Raw genomic sequence first — 19,934 nt, 5'->3', positions numbered from 1 at the left:
TAGAGTGGAAGAGAAAAGAGTCCCCGCTAATTCTGCTGTTCAACGACAACATGTACAGGACGTTGTTGTCAAAATAAAATTCAAATAAAATTCTCCGAGAGGGGTTTTCAGACATTCTCTATAAACCAAAGACAAAGATAACTCCATAATGTCTACAAAAGGAGATTTGGACAACTTTACACAATAAATTCAGCCGAGAAACCGAATAATAAAAATGGTGTCGGAAGACCATCAGTCAAGCAAAAAGGAAAACATGCTCACGATTTACCGATATCTCAAAGGCATTGTTCATTACAGGCACTAGTGGTGGTTACATTGAGGTATGACGTACGCAGTGTGGGCATGTCCTGCGGCTTTTTGTCTGAGTCAAATTACAACTTTATTTTGTTTTTCCTCTTAGGAATTAAAATCTTAATAACATTTTTTTTTTTGAAATGTTTGCAAATGTGCCAACAGATACTTTGATAGAAACCCTGATTGTTGATATTCTTGATATTATTTAAGAAATGAAGTGATTGATTCACAGACTTCTTGAGTTGAACCAACTAAATTGCCATTCTTGCCACTTTGAGTTAATATCTCAATTGATTTTGCGAAAGCAAAACAATCCAAAACAAGCTCATTTATTGTGGCCTTCCCTACCAATCGGTGGCATTTGTGATGAATAGATTCATCTGTCTTCGTGAGAGTTCTCGCAGCACATCTTTCAAGCTGTTCTGCAGCACTTCCTGTTAACTTTATGAGACTGCCACAATTACATGTTCCCTCCAGAGTTATACTGGCTCCTCGCTGCAGTGCTGCATCACGACTCTCACCCCGTCTTTTTGGAGGTCACAGTGAGCGTGATGAGATGTAGGAACTCCCGAGTCTAATCTTTTTTGAGGGTTTCAGCAGCTGATTTCGTTGGAGACCGGGAGAAAACAGAGCATTCAGGCCCTAAACATCTGCTCGCTTATTGTCGGATGCCAGAGCTGTAACGGTCACCTACCTGAGCGTGTGTGTGTGTGTGTGTGCGTGGGTGTGTGTGTGTGTGTATTTATGTATGCATGGTTTCTTGCAGTGTGTGTCCATATCCATTATTGGAACACTCACCAAAGCAGATCCTCTTTGTTGGCACTGCAGGTATGCAAATTGAAAAAAAATCATCTTTTTTTCTGTGTGATATCGCACACTTTGAACACGTTTGAAGGAAAACAATGGTAGAAAAAGAGATGCAGGGAGGTGCCTGCATTACAGGGTTGGAGGGGGTCTGATTAAAACATTTCATTAGAATTAGGATCCACTTTGTAACTTGTCTGCGAGCCAACCCCAAAACCATCCTCAAAGTAGGGAAACAGGAACTGATAAACTTTACATCTTCCCCTCAGTGCTGACTAATGAGTTTTTTGGCCCTAATTAACCCAGTTATCTTCCCTTCTACAACTGTCAACAATACCTCTCATATCAGCGCCACGGGTAAAACACAGCCTTTGTGCGTATGGCAGCCAGTTGCTGTCATCCGGCTGTCATACAAACAAACACAAAGGGATGAGCTTCCCGTGGTGTCCTCGGAAGACGACATCAAAGACACAAAAAAAAGAAAAGTCACTTTGTAACGCTTACATGCACAATCATGAACACACAGATGTACAGATCTGCGAATATGCATACATCAGCGTCAGACATAAACCAAGAGGACATGAACAACACAAGGTTGCTGTTGGAATCAAATGAAAGAGTGATTACAGTGTCGGTGTGTCAGGCTATGTGGCTTTTTTTTAAGTGCGCAAACTGTTGTGTAGGTGTTAAATTGCCTCCTGGAGATGCTATGAATCTAATATAATGATGGAAGGTTCTGAAAAGATATAGAGAAAAAAAGCCTACATCTATTTCTTAACTATGGTCTTCAAGTCTAAATTGAGACACTGAACGATAATTTCATGCACATTAACTCAGTCTATTTAATAATTCCTCCTTTTATCACTCTAAATTCTGATTTAAACTTTGATGATTTAAATTATGGCTGCAATATTCCTTCGCTCTTGTAATCCTCTTTGTATGTAAATTAGCCTCGGTGAAGCCACAGAAAATAAAAACTTATTTGCATTTCTTATTTACATGACCATCTGCTATAATGATGTAGACTATTGTATGTGAATATACTGTACTTGTATAACATATTTCAAATGGCAAAGAAAACACAAACTGTAGCTTTCTTGAAACGTCCTCTTGGGTTTGGGTCCCATCAACATCATCACACGGGAATGTGTATAAATAGCACGTCATTTACGCATGTCATTATGATGCTTTTTTTTTTGGGGCTTGTCGAGGAAAAACAACTCTGGGAACATGATCATCGGTCTTGAACATCAGTTTTCTGTTTCCAAGTCCTGTGTTTGTTTGACCTCGCCTCCCACAAACCAGAAGTCGTCTCTCCCACACTTTATTCTACGTCACATGTTCAGAGCGTAGCACATTCACACGGATACGTTTGCATGGCAGTTAGTTCACACATGGCGTGCAAAAAGCAGAAAGGGCATTATTTCGCATTCAAAATGTATAGAAAAATTGTCGTGTCGTTCGTATGCCGATTGGTGAGGTGCTTGCTTTAAAATAATTATTCAATAATTGCTAAATGAACTACATTTTCAGCTTTGAAATATGTCTTTACTCTGACCTTAGAAAAACCCAGTAGTTAACAATGAATTGAAGGGGTCATCATTCTCTCTGCCACAAGCTGGGCTTGCACTTTCTTAGAGAGACTGTCCTCCAAGACGAATGACGGCATCGCTTCATCAAGTGACCCAGAAAGACATGTGTTTACATTTAAGTAGCTAAAAGCCCCTCTAGCAGCCGTAGTACTTAGGAAAGGAAGAAAGGAAACATTATTATAGTGTCAAAGTGTGCGTAGGGAGGTGATCAACCTTAACTATGAAGTTATTTTAACCTAAACCATACTCTTCCCCTAACCCCTAACCCCATAACCTTTCACCAGCGATTCGTATTCATTTTGGAAAAGCAGACGATGAGAGACGCGTCTGAGAAGAAAAGAAGAAGAAGAAACACGGAAATTAGCATAAAGTTATTGCAGCGAATAAGATCACAGATCATGTGCCTCGTGTTATATGGTCCATTCATCAGCCGTTTGTGGGCCGAATGTCACCCACAAAACCAACTGACATCCTATATAGTGACTTGTCTGATGTTATAGGCCCCAGACAGCTCTAACTTCATATTACATCTCTTATGAACAAATTGTAAAAAAAAAAAGAAAAGAAAATGAAAAAAGCGCAGTTAAAAGAAATCCAAATGGACTAATTGGGGACTTGGGAGGGATAGTGCTGCATATAAAAGTACTGCCGACATCAATCACCGTTATAGAGCATATACAAATCCATTGTGTTTTACAGCTGGAGTCTCTGAGACCCCAAAGACAAGTAATATTATGTAGCTTGCTTTTGAAACATGTCATCAGTCATCCAGTCCAACGTGACTTAGTTTTCTCCATATGAGCAGCTGATCAAGAGGGCGTTGGGAGATCAGATAAACCAGCCAGCGTCAGTGCCACACATGTGCCGTGGGACCTGACAGTGGTACAGTTATTCATGTGAGTCCTTCTACTTACTTTGTCTTTCTCAGGTTATTTACAGAAATAAGACAGTAGCTTATTAAAAAGGTAAAGGAATAGAGCGCGACACCTTCCAGGTCAGCATGGAAACGGATCGGGCCGACACATCCTTCATGGAGGAAGAAGCAATAAACTGGTAACAAACAGTGCAAACCCCTCGTTTTGTTTTTCTTCTTTAATCCGGTGACAATTCATTTTGGGAAGACGGGTAGCAATGAGCCCAGTCACCTCACACACACACCGTGTGTGTGTGTACACGTGTAGCTTTTAACAAGCCGGAAATTTAAGTGTGCAATTTGTAATCTGCGACGCCGTTGTCGTAAATCATTTTAAGCCATTGTACATAAAAAATGCAAAACAAAATGTTCAAAGTTAACAGGGGTAAAAAGTCACCTTAATAATCGCTACTGAGACTGTAAACTTCTCACTTGGCCCTTTTTTTTTTTTGCGTGGCAGCATATCCCAGAGTGGGCAAGAACATACAGAGAGAGGCTTCTGTAAACACTCTAACGCACATAAACCTCGGCTGCTGATGGCCGTGTGCAAACATCGAGAAAGGTTGCTCTTCATTTAAAAAGGGACGGGTTTCCCTGCAAACATTTCTCACTGGCTTTTGACGTCTTCATTTTTTGCTACTCTGGCTTCTTGCATTTGCACACACAAATCAAAACGAGCACATTAGAGATACTTTTATTCCATTCTTATGTCACTTCCTTTCGCTATAGGAGAGCGAGGTAGAAAGCACGACATGTATTCAAACTGTAGTTTTCGTGTCATCTTGTTTGAAGCTCAACTTTATTTGCACTTTTTTTGGGGCGGGGGAAAATGTTATTTTCATGTAATAATCCTCCACGATGACGATACATTTGTGAAATTAACATCACACGGATGTGGCCCCACTGGGGTGGACGCAGCCATCTCTGTATATATTGTTTTGAGCGTCACAAACCCCCCCCCCCACACCTGAGAAATGACTTGTTTCACTATCAGAATGTGATCATTATGGTCTGATAACATGTGGAAAGTCTAGACCCCATTTCATTATTTGACCCCCATTCCAGTTTGAGTCGGGCTTAAACGGGAGTCGACAGTCTGGCCTGAGAAGTCTTCTCCTTTTTGGATTTGGTAGACTAGACTACAATCTACTGTTTGTTATCAATATTTGTTTAATCTGTTATTGAAATTGCTCTATGTGGTCAAATACTGTGCAGACTTTCCATTTGTCAAGATTCTGTCCAAATGAGAATAATCTTAAAACTGAAAATTGAGCATACTTATTATTACAAAATAGATAGTGATAATCATCTATATTTACAAAAAATCGTCCATTTCGTCCAAAATGTATAGTAAATACAAAATGAAGCTTTCTACTGTTCTCACCACTTGAACAACTGACGCCTGACTTGTATTGTTGAAAATGCAACCACACATGTATTATTTTGAAGGCAGCTTTAACCTCGATATGTCGTGACACAAATTTCCTTCATATCAGGGATGAGTTATTTTGGGCATATTTACAATGGTGAGTCATTTTGACAAGTCTCGTCTATGGTCTGGTCTCTGGTTGAATGCTTGACGTTTGCCTGCTTTTGTGAGTCGTCTAGACTCGGTTTATAAAACACATTATTAAATGGAGTATTATTTATGAGTATCTTTTTGTGGCTTACTGCAAATTTCCTGGAAGAGCAGCGTTGTGTCCATTAGCTTTTGTGTGTGTGCTTTTACTGAATATGCTCGGACTCAACATTCAATTAGGTGCTTCTGATAAAGACTTTGGCTTCATACCGCAGTCGTTCTTATTCTGAGAGATTCTATTTTTACGCTCTTGTCACTCTCAAATCCCTCAATGAGACCCCCCCCCCAGACACACACACACACACACACACACACACACTTTTTAAGATTTTACCCTCTTTTGATTTATTCTCATCGTCTCATCTCGCCGACTATTCTCTCCCTCCAAACGCTCTCCTCCATAAATTTAGATTGAAGTCAAACTCGTCGTTTCGCTCATTATCATAAAATAATGGGTTGTGGATATTGAGGAGATCCTGGCAAAACTTGATCCCAGAATACCACCAAAATCTGCATAGCGTCTCATTTTCCTCTTTTTATATTTATTGCTTCCTTCCCTCTTTTCTTTCAACCCCTTATCTTCACATGTCAGACTTCATTTTTCACCTGCCCCTTCCATCTCCCATTTACGAGCACAAATATGGGATGATCAAATATACTGCTTTGGTATTTTACATAGCAAGGCCCCCTCGTTCATTAAGTGCAACACGTGTTAGCTTTCCACCCACCCACTACCAAAAAGCTAAGCAATGGAGAACCATTTTGCATCAAACTGAAACTGCGCAGAGTCTTTTCATTCCCTTGTGTTTACAGTGGCTGTGAGGGGGGGGGGCAGATTTGTTTTCCTTCCCTCCCTCCTCTCCCATTCTCTCCCCAGCCGTCACACCAACGGATGATGCCTCATCCAGTCCTATCAGGCACCCAACACTAAACTGTGAGAAGTCCTCTCGGGCTTATAATTCCTCCTGTTGGCATTAGTCTAAAAACACATAGGTCTGTCGCAGCTGACATTTTTATTTTTTCGAACTCAATTTGTCCCTCCTCTCAAGTATATGTCCATCACAGGCTGCTGGTCTTATCATCAACACCTTGACAAACAAGCAAACAAGCAGACACACAAACACACAGCCTGGCTGGACAACTTAACAATGAGGAAGCGGTGTTGTGTGTGTTGAGCTGGTCACTTTTTTTTTTTGCGAGGGGGAGCTGAGCAACACAAGGAGAGAAATCTCTCTTTTCATAGAAGGAGACAGTGTGCCTTTCAGGCCTAGACACGGTCGGGTTCACCAGTCTCCCAGGATAGATGAGGACACTGCTGAACAGTGGCCCTGTTGTGGCCCTATAAAAAGTCACAGGCTTTTGGCACTCCTGCCTAACACTGGCAAGTGGCGATGAGAATTACAGCAGTGATTCACTGTTGTTGTTTTTTCTTCTTCTTCTTCTTTCCACCATAAAGCTCAGCCCCAAAACCTGCCACTGTAGTGGGATAGTCCCTCTACAATATTGGTTTAGAAGAGTTGAATTTAAAACACCTAAGCATGCCCTTGGACCGGCGTGATTGCATTTAAAATGTTATGTGTTTTGTTCGAGGGCATTTGGCTCATTATCAGAGCCTCCACGAGGCTCCCACGAGGCTGCCCTGACTCATGTGCCTCCTTTGAGGGTGATGCTTGAGGGTGAAATGTATCATTATGAAATCAGTAAGACTGTTCTTTCTTTTCTCTTTTTTTTTCATATCCAGCCCCGGGAGTGAGCTTGGGTTTTCTCCCGCATTACCGGTGCTTGGAAAAAGCCCGCTCCGTGCACACACACACATCAGTGTTAGAGATCTGATCCTCTACAGGCGAGAATGCCAATACACTCGAAAGGAATATAGATTAGAGATGTTTGCTGGAGAAGCAGATGAAGGGTGGCAGTGTAAAGGGGGGGGGGGGGGGGGGGGGGGGTGATTGTGCCCAGTATATAGTGACATGGCATGAAAAGCAATATTGTGTTCCTGAAAGTGACGGGAGATTGTGTGTGTGTGTGTGTGTGTGTGTGTGTGTGTGTTTGCATACATGTGCAGGTGTGAGTCTGTAGTCATGAGTGTGTGGATGTGTGTGTGTGTGTGTGTGTGTGTGTGTGTGTGTGTGTGTGTGTGACAGTGTGTGCTTGCATTGTGATCAGGCCTCAGAAAGCAGTTCAAACAAGTCACACACACACACACACAGCAGGTTTCAGAGGACTATCCAGGTCAAATAAGCTGCTGGTATGTTTGTTATTTTCCAGGAAAAAAAAAACAAACCTACATTAGCATAAAATATCCACAGGTAAGCCTGTTTAGATGTTAAGGAATTCTACTTTATCCACTTTATCCCAATTCGACACACGAAAACAAAAGAAATGAATGCGTACATGATGCCAAGAACTCACCGCGGTTTGGAACAGCAGACAAAGTTGGACTCAGTATTTCCCATCCTCGGTGGCTCTCAACTCCCGATGTCCTAAACTCATGTCACAGTTTGTCAGGCGTTGAGAAGCAAAAACAAAAATAATAAGAGGAACAAAAACAGCACTCCAGAAACCTCTCGTGCACCCTCGGGGATCCCAAAAAAAAAAAGAGGCACGAGTGCTCGTCGGTTGGGGATGGCTGCTCCGGACCAATCCGCCGCACCAGTGAGAAACTTTGACTTCCACCGGGGGGGTTAAAAGTCGGCTTATCCCAGTGTAATTCAGTTCCTAGAAGCAGAGCCGCTGACCTTTCTGTGGATAATGACTTAACAAAATGAAATCATCCGGCAGGAAATGTAGTCAAGAGGAGACACGAGTAGAGGAGGAGGAGGAGGAGGAGGAGAGACTGTGAAGGAGCGCAAAGGGGGCTGTCGATTAGGAGATTAAAAAAAGACGCGTTTGCGCATTCGTTTCAGCGAGAAACCCGAGGTGTCCAACGTCGGACAGATGCGACGGAATGCGGCTACCGGAACGCGGACAGCCGCCCCCCACCCCCACCCCCGATGAAGTAACGTTAAATATCCCGTTATGAATTCCAATCCCCGGCGCCAGGTTTATTTTTTTTAATTCTCTTTTTTGGTATCTCCCCTACTTGACCCGCCTACTCCGCAATCGCTGTGTGGAGGAGCGCGCGCAGGAGCCGGATCCTGGAAGAAACTGGAGGTGGGTTCCCAGCAGCGGAAGAAAAGAAGAAACGCTTGAGCTCTCCCCCATGTGCCCCTCTCTCACCCAGTCACATGTTTAAAGACACAAGTAACCCTCTGTAATAACTGCCAGCTGGACTAAGGTAGGCGAAGTGGCCAGAATGATAAGTATCCCTCTCTCCTCGTCACTTGAAAATGAAAAGCGGAGTGGCAGTCTTGTCAATAACTCACAAGCCCCTAATACAGTTATTTTAATGTCGCTTGTTATTTACGAGGACATGTAGTGATTGTATATCCCCATAATTACTTGGGTTGGTCGAGACCGAAAAATAAATACAAATAAAAGGCGCCTCCGGGAGAGAAGGACGTCAACATTTGAGTCCTTATCTGTGTGAGCTGTCACATTAGGAAGAGGAGAGCGAAGGTGTTGAGCATCATGCTTAATCCTCTTTGGTTTGTGGAGCATGCCTATGCATGAACCACGAGTCATTAAGTGACACCGCAGAGGCAGCTGAGCTAAATTCACCATGAAGGAGAGACTATGGCCACTGAGTGAAGGAATAGATGCTGGCATATACTTAATGACTATGACAGCACACGTTATAGCAGCGCTGTTAAACTGCATGCAAAAGGTATGCTGATTTCATTTCAGAGTGCTCTGCTTGTCTGAGTTATACTCATTTAAATCTCTTCATTCACTTTAAGCCCGTGATATCTCAAAGTGAATGGCATTACATATCAAATAGTGAAATGCCAAAACAAAATGCCGCATTTGTTGCAATTGGTGATTGTATGTGTGTGTGTGTGTGTGTGTGTGTGTGTGTGTGTGTGTGTGTGTGTGTGTGTGTGTGTGTGTGTGTTCATACTGATGAACACACACATGCAACTTATACAAGTGAAGGTGCTGCATCCTGTACAGTGCAATGTGGTTGGTGTCCATGGGTAATTGTGTTAATTCATGATTCTGCTCTGGGGGCGACAGAAGGGAAACTCATTCTACCCAGAAACAGCAGAAATGAATCTGTGAAAGCAATCAGGTTTTGGAATTCCACAGGCGCAGCAGCCTCAGTGTGGTGCTAATTGACCCAGTTCCCCGTGTATTTCAGTGTCCATTTAGTATGCTGCGATGTGCTGTAGCTGTCCGCACTTCTGAAGTTGATTTATGTCGCGTCCCAGCAGAGATTTCTGCCACATTCGTTGTGTCACAGACTCTGTTTTATATATTTCTACTGTCAATTCTGATAAGGACGCTGCGGCAAAAAGTGACAAAGTGAAAGGAAAATGTCATTAAATGAGTCTTGTTCTTAAGTGTATTCACCCATATGTGTGCTACATCAGGAAGCAAAACTAACAGTGTCGTTTCAGTCCCCATCCATTTGTCATATTACACTTTCCAGCTCTGAGGTTGTTGCAGATGATAAGCTTGTGGACGGGGTGCTGTCCATGGTGCTGAATCTCCAGCCTCACACTGTTTGGAGGAGCACTTACTGAAGTTTCATTTAAATAAAAAACAAGTGATAAGCGATTCAGACTATTTCTATTAGCAAAGCCAGACCAAGAGTGCTCGCATTTCATAACAGCAAACACAACTTAATGAATAACCACTTTAGGTGATTGTGTTTTGTTTGACAAAGACACTTCAACAGAACCAACATTTCACCAGAAATATATATATATATATATATATATATATATATATATATATATATATATATTATTTTTTCTCAAAATGGCTCCTTGTCAGTGTCCCTTTCTTCCTGGCCACTAACCGCTTACTAATGTAATGCCATTCATTTTGCTATCAACCATTAATGACTACCATTAGCATATTAATGCGTGATGTTCATGAAATGGATCTCCATCATGGCTGGTGGAACTGGAGCAGCCCAGTGGATTTGCCGCTCCAGTGTCTGTGATGAGCAAGGCTGTGTAACTAATTTACACCTTAAGCACAGTCTCATTAGAGGACCTGAGTGTGTCTGGAGAGCGTCACTTTCATTTAAAGCTCCGTCACTGTCTGAGCGGCTGCAGAATGTGTTCCCCGGATTGGGAGAGGGGTGTCATGTAAGTCTAATTATTTTTTTCTAATGCAAGCATTCTGTTCAAAACGGAGTTCACATGCATGTCGGAGATGAGTCAGTCCTGAATCCGAGATATAACTGTTTTTTTTTTTTTGTGGTGGTGGTGTTGGTTCACCAAGCTCAACAAGCTTGCATGCCTGTTTTGATTTAAATTGTTTACAATGGCGATTGCACAACTGGATTTGTGTTTTCTTCCCATCCCGTCCCCCATCTTAGTCGATCTTACTGTAGCACAATGCCTTGACAGTCAGGCTCCTGCAAACTCTAAAGGCAATTCCTCCACAGTCGCACACAAGCTGAACCCCCTTATAATTTGACCTTAGCCGTCTCCAATATCCCTCCGGCAGCCATGGAGGACAGTTGATTCAGATAACTCCATTCCACAAGGCCTGTAAAATGAATTTAGGTCTGTTCAACTAAGGGCCCATTCATTTTGCCTCCATTTCACCGTCTATCATTTCCCCAGAATACCATCAGACCAGCAGTTATCTATTCTATATTTAAAACAGCTAGGATTATTTGTTGCGAGGGATGAATATACCTCATACTTCATACAGATTACCCCAAGCCATCTTGTGTTACCTTCTATCTATTGGTGCACTACAGATTCAGTATTAGAATATAAGCCAGCGCCAGCAGTATCATACTCTGTTTATTATGGAGTATGCTTATCGCTGCATAACCAGGACAAAAGGTTCACGAAAAGAGAAACTTTTAAACTGCTCCGATGGGAATATTTAACTTTTGTCTCATCAGACAGCACATTCTGTTTCTTCCCCTCTTGACTTTTTAAGAAAATCAGTAGCAATCATCATTATTTACCCTTTGTTGAACACAGCAGAATCTTAAGAACAACCAATTGAAAAAGGCTTAACGGTACTCAGGGTTAATGTTCGAACATTTCATAATATCAGATACAGTTCCCAAATGCATGCTGCTGCTGTACTTAATATACCATAAACAAATACTTTGTGTAATGGCCAATATGAGGCTTAATGATGACCCTGATGACAAGAGGAATTAAATTGATACCAGAGACAGAGTTAGAAAAAGGTGAGATAACCTTGTTTTCGTCTGAAAGGACAACAGTGACACTGCGATAGCAATCAGTGTTTTCATTCGCGATATTCATCACGGTATGACAGCTTCAGTGCTTAATGGTGTGGCTGCTAATTCAGTGGGATGGCAGGACTGATACAACAACTGTGGAGGGGGGATGAGAAAAGGTAAGCTGCTTTGTCTACCTTTGAGTAAACACAGATTACATTCGCAATCTCATACAGCCGTTCTTCCCGTCCATATAATGCTAAAGAACTGCAGTGCTTTAGTAAAGTTTTGAGTCATAACTGCAAACTGTATTTTCTTGTTGCAGCTAAAGAACTAAACTCATGACCAAGAAAAAAAGAAACAAATTGTTGGCACAAATCCCTGGACAAACTAAAAAAATGAAAAGAAAGTTGAACATCAACTGCAGTCAACGTGCCCTTAGGTTAGGCACCAAACTTACATCCACCCCCCTGCTAAGATGTTCATTGGCCAACAAAACAGAGCTGTAAAACACATTTGACAAAGAATTCCCAAAGCAACCACTCTCTTGATGTTGCTGTAATGTATTCTCTTAACATTATTTTACATCTTTTGTATAACGGTTTAAAAGAAAGAAGAAAAAAACAGCGAAATCTAAATTATAATTATGATCGGCTAGCGTTCATTGCCTTTCTTTGTAGTTACACATTACAGCAGTGCAGATGTTATCAGTCAGATCTCTGACTGGTAACAACAAAAATTGGGAATTGAGAAACCAGATATGGTTAAAAACATGTTTTAGATTGTGCGTGCTTTTATACCTAGAGTATGCTGCCATGGGAGGAAACCTCTCATTGAATCTCAATGAACAGATAGCTTTGAGATATATCAGAATTGATATAGTGTTGTGAATGAGAAGGCTACGGCTTCTCCGTTACCCATCCATCATTGATGATGTATTGCAGATAAACCACAAGGCAGCAACAAGCGCTTGCTGAGAGGCTGACCTCGTTGATGAAAGCAAAAACTCCCCCATGGCCATCCCGACATACACAGCCTCCTCTTTTCAATACAACATTCAGAACTTGTCTCACAAGAGAACTCATATCAGCACTAGTACTTGTTGAGGGTTGTATGTGTGTGTGTGTGTGTGTGTGCACTGACAGAAGAACCAACCCACAATTTGTCTTGAGACATGGGATGGAAACATCAAGTCACTAGCCTGAAACCTCCAAGGCTTTCCAACGCACTGGTTAGCCCAGCACGCTGCCGCACTAAACGCGTCATTACAAAAGCACGTAGTTAGATTCAGGAACAAATATCATGCTCGGCCTTAAAAGGTGCAGTGTGTAGAATTTGGCGCCATCTAGCGGTGAGGTTGCAGATTGAGACCAACTGAAACGTCTCCAGTAGAACTACGGTGGCTGAAGATGAAAAGAACAGCAACATAAAGATGCTAATGGTCCCATCAGGAGCCAGTTAATGTAAGAGTAGCATAGCCAGTGTGTGTGAATAAACAAGTTGGCACAAAGCTATGACATGAGGCAACACAACCATTCAGGTTTAGGATAAACAACAATGTTGGGCTTAAAATAACTACGCAACATAAACAACATTGGAAGTGCTGTATTTGTTTGACTTGGCCACCTCGCCTACTTACCCATCAAGTGTGACTTTTTTTTTCTTTCTCGGTCTTTATACCAAGTCATCACACTCATGGAGCATTTTGTGGTTTACATTGTAGTTACTTGAAAACCCAATGTGTGCCAATCAGACGCCGAGGGGCGGGACAAAGCATCGGTGTTTGAGGGTAATGAGAAAAGGGCTGGTTTCCTGTTCCTTGGTGTTCTTCTGCATTGACTAATACATAGACTGCACCTGAGCGTGCAGTTCGATGACCACGAATTGAAGGAAATACGTGCCAATCTAATGGCCCCACGTCAGGTGACTTAACTTTCAAAAAGTTTAGAGAAAATAGAAGATGACTTTCAGCAACAATATACTAGCAATAGCTGTCCCCTATAAGTAGCAATATCCCAAATAGTTTTTTTTGCACAGTCCAGATTTCAGACCTTTAAATATTGTGTTGACCTCCATCAGCATATATGCAATATGACATTTTATTGTGTACTGTGGCAAAGTTGCACAGTTCACGCATTGCACTGTAATGGAAAAAAAAAAAAAATTCCTGCACGTTATAATTGTTGATGGTTTGAATATCGTACCACATGTTGTGTAACTTATGTTGTGCTTATGCTGGCAATAACACTTTTGTTTTTTGCAAATGAGTGCAAACCACGCACTTGTGGAAACCAGATGCAGGACCTCGAGGAAACAGCTGTGAATTACCCGGCATACAAGTGGTTGAGCAAGTTTCCTGCCTCGAAGCGCTAATCTATGATCAAAGGAGTACTTGGCGCTCCTCAGATGCATGGTCATAAAAGCAGGAAGTAAACCACATAACCTCTGGTGTACCTTTCCCCTCCCTTACATACTCACAATCTGTGCATGTGCTCCCCGACCCCCTGGAAGGAAGGGCGTATAACTGAGCCTGAAACCAATGTGCATGTGTACTTCTCTGATGAAGGTTCATCTCTCTGCAGACTTGTTCCTTCTTGTTCAGGAATACATACTCAGAAGCTTAAAGGTTGTTTTTGGAATCTCTTTTTCTTTTTTTTCAAACATCTCATCCGAAGGAAAGAACAGGAGTTACAGAATGATTCCACCACAGCATAACGCCTACATTAAAGTAAATGAGCCCATTTATACATGTTATGTTAATGCCCCCGCTGCACGGTGGTGTAGTGGCTAGCACTGTCGCCTCACAGCAAGAGGGCCGCGGGATCAATTCCCGGTCAGAGCGGTCCTTCTGTGTGGAGTTTGCATGTTCTCCCCGTGGCAGCGTGGGTTCTCTCCGGGCTCTCCGGCTTCCTCCCACAGTCCAAAGACATGCTGCAGGTTAATTGATCTCTAAATGTCCCATAGGTGTGAATGTGAGAGTGAATGGTTGTATGTCCCTACATGTGCCCTCGATGGACTGGCGGCCTGTCCAGGGTGTCCCCTGCCTTCGCCCTATGTCAGCTGGGATAGGCTCCAGCGCCCCCGCGACCCTAATGAGGATAAGCGGTATTGAAAATAGATGAATGGATGGATGTTAATGCCCCTGCACTTAAGAAATATAGGTTATGTCACAGGTTTCCGATGAAGGTTTTCCAATAGAATTGATTAAAATATCATATTGCATTAGGTACATGGGAGAGTGTCATTCTTACTTCTGTTGTTGCATGTTTAGACAGGCCAGGCACAGACTTCTTGTGTCTAACTATGAACTAAATAGTGAAGTTCAAAGAATTCTTTTAGCAAACAACATTTTTGATAAGCTCTCAAATTGATCAAATGAAAGAAATCTCCAAAATCTAACATAACAATAACAACAATGATCATTTTATTATTACAACCCTGTCTATTAGAAATACACCCAATTTACAACAGCAAATATATGTTCTCTATAGCAATATTAAATACACTTGTTAAATGCAATACACTGCCAGTAAATATTTGTTTTCTTACACTATCTGCTTGCAGCAACAAAAACATTTATTTCACTTTTACCTTTAATTTTTAATGAGCTCAAGGAGCTCCACCATTAGTAATGCAGAAATTAAATCATCACTCTGATTGGAAGCATCCGTTGTGCAATTTGCATGCACTGACCAACCATTAAGAGACATTTTTCACAACAAAAAAAGACCAGATCAATCACTCGCTTGCCACTCTTGAAGACTGCTGACTATTATTGTTGGCACCCATGACCAAGCTGCTTAGTCATCGATAGTTGTCTCAAACATATTTTGTATTGTTGTAAGACATAACAGCAGGCCAATGGAAATGTAATAATATGACCAACAATGTGGTGTTGGGATGTAATTATGCTTAGGTCCCCAAATCAAGCCTTGGGCCAGCCTTAGAAATGATAGAAGGAGATCTCATGTTTCTGATTTGCCATTTTCCTGAGGGAGAGTGTTGCTCCCAGTGACCTTAACTTACAGCAGTATTTGATAAATAAATAAATGGTATCTAATGTCACCATCACTTTATAATTTAGGCTGGGGAGGTGGGTTTTTTTACATGTAAAAACTTTCTTATTGGAACTGAGGAGTTTTGGAAAATGGACTGCTTTTCTTCCCTGTGTAGTCTTCTTGTACAATTGTTGCTTCGGCCAGAAGAGAATAAATGTATGACACAAAGCTGAGTGGAAGTTGTGCGGATAAATTCTCAACTTGTGGTTTGCAGAGGATTGAGCGTTAGAAGAAGGGACACGTTCAAGGCATGTGAAGTGACCCGGTCCACATTACCCCCTGTCACTATCTGTATTTTCCCAGCTCGGCCTGATAGATCTGTGAGCCCTCTGCTGACAGAGATAATAGAAGTGAGCGAGAAAGACTCTTTTGTGAGAGGAGTCGGGGAAAAGCAGAGAAAGGGGTGAAAGTGCACGACTCAGCGAAAGGTGGCGCACCGTTAAAATTAAATTTACAGCTGGTTTCAGAGAAAATCTGTAAGCTCCGTGGCCGTATAGACAGCGGTGGTTGGGCATTTGGAGGACATTACAAATTGACACCCTACTTCTCGCGACTACTGAATCATTTATTACACCTACCTCTACTTAAGCTGTCGAAGCGGTGATGGGTTTGGCACTGTGTTGTCCACAGTTAATTTATCAGGGATGAGGCGGCTGGTGCACGGTCGGCCGTTGAATCTTCCCCTGTCATTAAAATCCCCGGCCTTTATTTTTTATCAGCAAAGCTTGCTGAAGTATGTTCATGAAGACGTTTATGTGGGTACCGATTTGAATAATCAATATCATAATGTGCCACAGCCGCTGCTGCTTAGGTACTTATTGTTTCTCGGTGAGGTTGTAACAACGTCTACGGTTATGGTTACGGTGGGGTTTTAATTTGTCCAACGGTGAGGCAGATAAGAGCCTGAGTGAGTCTGTGCTGGGCACGATGCATATGGGTATGAGTTTAATTCCACCTCAGCGTTACCAAATTAGCGATGATGAGCATTTGTTATTCTAGAAAAGGGATTGTTTTAAGTCTCCAAAAAGCAGCAGTGCACAAAACCATGACCTGAACTGATGAATTCCTTCTGTGGACTATGAGCCCCGATTAAACACACAAATTATAAGCATGTCTAAAACCTGACTATCCCCATTGAAGTATTACTAAAACCAGCACTTCTAACATTATGCAGAGACATTGATTTCTCTTTTTAGACATTACCATAATACCCTTATATATGTGTGCCCAAATTAATTACTTCAATTACAGTGGAGCTTAGCAGAAGGGATTTGTATTTTTTTGGCCACAGAGCAAAAGCCAGTCACTCCTATGTTGACTATGCTTCAGTTATGGATACCAGATGAAAAAAAAAAACTCATTTGGGTTTACTGTGCTTCCAAGCTTATTTCTATTTTTTTTAAATCTCATTAAATGTAATTTGGTAAGTGTATTTGTGTATTCAAGTCATATTTTAAACAACAGCTCTTATCAACCCCTGCTTTTCCTTACTTGCCTTGTCATGTAATGATGTTTGCACTGTAGGTTCACATAACAGTCAATTAATTGAGCTAATAAATATCATATCATCTTTCAAACATTTCTTGCTGCACTGTTTTCTCTCGCCAAATAAATACATGCCCCATCAATCTGGAAGTACATGTGTGAATGAATGAATGTTTTCCTTTTCATTGAAATGTATCTCTTTCTTATTTGGTAAATATGAATGCGTTTGAAAACACAGGATAACTGACTGAAGAGGGTTTTAGCCCTTTAGTCTCTAATGTGCTGCTGTTGTTGCCATTTAAGTTGATGATAAGTCACAATAAGTGTTTGGGGGACATGAAGTGGTGGTGGAGTGAAATGAGTTGAAAGCGACAAAAGGTCAAACGTGGTGTTCCGTCCTGTCCATGCATGTCAGTGTTATGCAAATAGCATCATAATTGTTTTCTAAATATTTATTTAAAGTTAATACTGCATGACTTCTCTGAGGTTTCATTTAGCGACCCCTGTCACACTGTTTTCACTTTGCCTCCAGCTGCTGAAAGACTTGGTAACCTTCACATGCGTTAACTTTAATGAACTGACTATCAGTGAAATCCTAAGGGTACATATAACTTGAAATATAATATTTAAAACATGCATGATGATGAACCTGAAAATAAGGAAAGGTTACTGCTTGAAGCACCAGTGAATTGTTAAATCCAAAATCAAAAGTTAGTTTCCGATTCTAGCTGCCCGCCTGGGATGTTTCTATTCCACACATACAGGAGATATGTGATGTTACTGAGACACTGAAACGTGGCCATGTGGCTTGCTTTCAAAACAAATGTTCAGCCATCAACAAGTATATTTCGATTTTGAATGTTGGACATCTGCTTTTTCAGGATTTCGGGGGACGTTTACCGAGAAACACGAGGTGTCGCCAATGTCTGGCGTTGTCGTTTCATCCCCACTTCAGACAAGGGATTTAGGGACCCTTTACAAACAGTGATTGACAGTCGTGTTAAATTACATACAGCTTCCAGAAGAGGCTTCTTCCCCTGTGGCTTGACAGTGTGTAATTTTCCATGAATCTGGTGCATGGATTCCCGTGTTCCCTAGCCCTAATTTAACTGCCCTACACCCTAGTGCAGTCGGTGCTGAACAAAACCAAATGTTGACTTGCCAAGTTAATTAATAGAAGCCCATCTGCCGGTGCCTCATAATGGCATACAATGCCAAGGAGAAAATATTCTGTTCTGTATATGTTTATTGTAAAAACAATGCGTTGGTGTCAAGGGGAGATGCCCTTATTGGCCCTCTCATCAGCTTTGTTAATTTTGTTTGCGGAGCCATTGCTTTCCAAAGAAGTGCTGTGATTAATTTCAGTACCAAGGCTCCTGGGGCTTCCATGTGCCGTCAGAAAAGAAGTTAGTGCTTCCACACAAGTGGATAGTTTTCACTCAACACACTGAGGGAATTTCATCTGATGGAATCCCATTTGTCATTCTTTTTGACAGGAATTTACAGTAATGATTACCAGCTGTTTGTGATGATAATCTCATGACCAGGGACCTATTTCTCGTACCTGGCTAACGTGGTTAGCGGGATCATTTTCAGGATAAGACACAAGTCGGGCCTTTCGGTTCCACAAAGCAAGTTTTGCAAAATCACCATAAAACACATCCAAAAATGTTAACCTAAGCACTAAGAGGAGGAGGAGGAGCATGTCGGGGCGAAACTCTCACAAGAACTCAAATAAATGCCCCGGCAGATATCAAAACACATTTGGGTAGAATTGATGACAGAGAGAGTAATTGTTATTCTTACATACTGATGAATAAAGAAAAAATTGGGCTCCAGCAGAAGGGGCACTTTTCTCATCCAGAGCAAAAGGGCAGGTGCTCGAGCACCATTAGGGGTCCATCTGAGCACGTGCCTGGTCTTTAACAACACATTTACATTTTAAAGTAACTTCGGAAACTGGATGGTGAAAACAACAATGATGTGTTTGTTTTTCTCAATTTCTTTCATGGAACATTCAGATAAGAAAACGAAAATGATTAGAAAATGTAAAAGAAAAAAAAAAAGTGAACCTGTATCTTTGACTTACATTAAAATTTTAGAAGAAATAACTAAATACATTAGTGACCATAAATGAATGTTAGTACTTCTAAACCCCTGCTCCCCATTTTCCACTGTAGTCCGTCCTCCCCTTCATCGAGGGACCGGGGTAATTGAAAAGATAGATAACCACACATTTCCATCGGGTGCAAAGCGTTATCTAATCCAGTTTTGAGGGAAGATAAATAAAAGGTCAAATGACTGACCAAGGTAGTGCCTCCATTTGTGATGTTGTCCCCCCTGATAAAACACCATGTCATCCAGTCATTTAATTGATTTGCTTTACATCTCAGAAATGGATAGAGATATACGACCGTGGGAGGCGAGGTCATGAATCATCGAGCCTGCCTGTAAACACTATCAACTAACTATTTTAACTATATATTTAAAAAAAAAGGGATTTTAGAGATTAGCGGACGGTGTAAACAAATCTTTGAACCTAGAAACAGTGCGGCTGCCCTCCCACTCGGCACCTTTTGCATTCTGGAATTGATTTTTCGTAGAACTTGTGGTATGCAGAGGCAGGTCAAATTGAGAAACATTGCCCTGAGTATTGTAACTGTGGTCAGTTAATGGCCCTGAAATATATGGGCATTTTCTCCCCGTCAGACACATGCACACTATTGATTCCTTTAGGGCTCCATCAATCATGGCGATAACTTCACCGTCACATAAGTTACTGAGAGCCATCGCTCAGGCTCGAGGCTGAGGGAGGACAAGACAGGAAGGGACAGAAATCTATGGGCCCTTTATCTTCCCCCGGTTGTTAAATTCTTGCAGGTACGTTGTTGCCAACAGTCAGTGTATGATATCATTAGAGCAAATTAATAGGCTGACATAAACACTT

The 19,934-nt window shown here is 41.6% G+C and overlaps 1 protein-coding gene across 1 annotated transcript in view; it reads right to left on the bottom strand.

The window, feature by feature from the left end:
- LOC117729788 (BMP/retinoic acid-inducible neural-specific protein 3-like) overlaps positions 1-8,329 on the bottom strand; it is a 46,310-nt gene extending 37,981 nt beyond the window's left edge. The window contains exon 1 of the mRNA XM_034531154.1: positions 7,595-8,329. The gene's annotated coding sequence lies outside the window, so the exon portion shown is untranslated. The remainder of the gene's footprint in view (positions 1-7,594) is intronic.
- Between the last annotated feature and the right edge of the window lie 11,605 nt (positions 8,330-19,934).

This window comes from Cyclopterus lumpus, chromosome 4, assembly GCF_009769545.1.
Source record: "Cyclopterus lumpus isolate fCycLum1 chromosome 4, fCycLum1.pri, whole genome shotgun sequence".
Classification (NCBI taxonomy): Eukaryota; Metazoa; Chordata; class Actinopteri; order Perciformes; family Cyclopteridae; genus Cyclopterus; species Cyclopterus lumpus.
The sequence above is the reverse complement of the archived record's forward strand: the minus strand, read 5'-3'. Positions and strand labels throughout refer to the sequence as shown.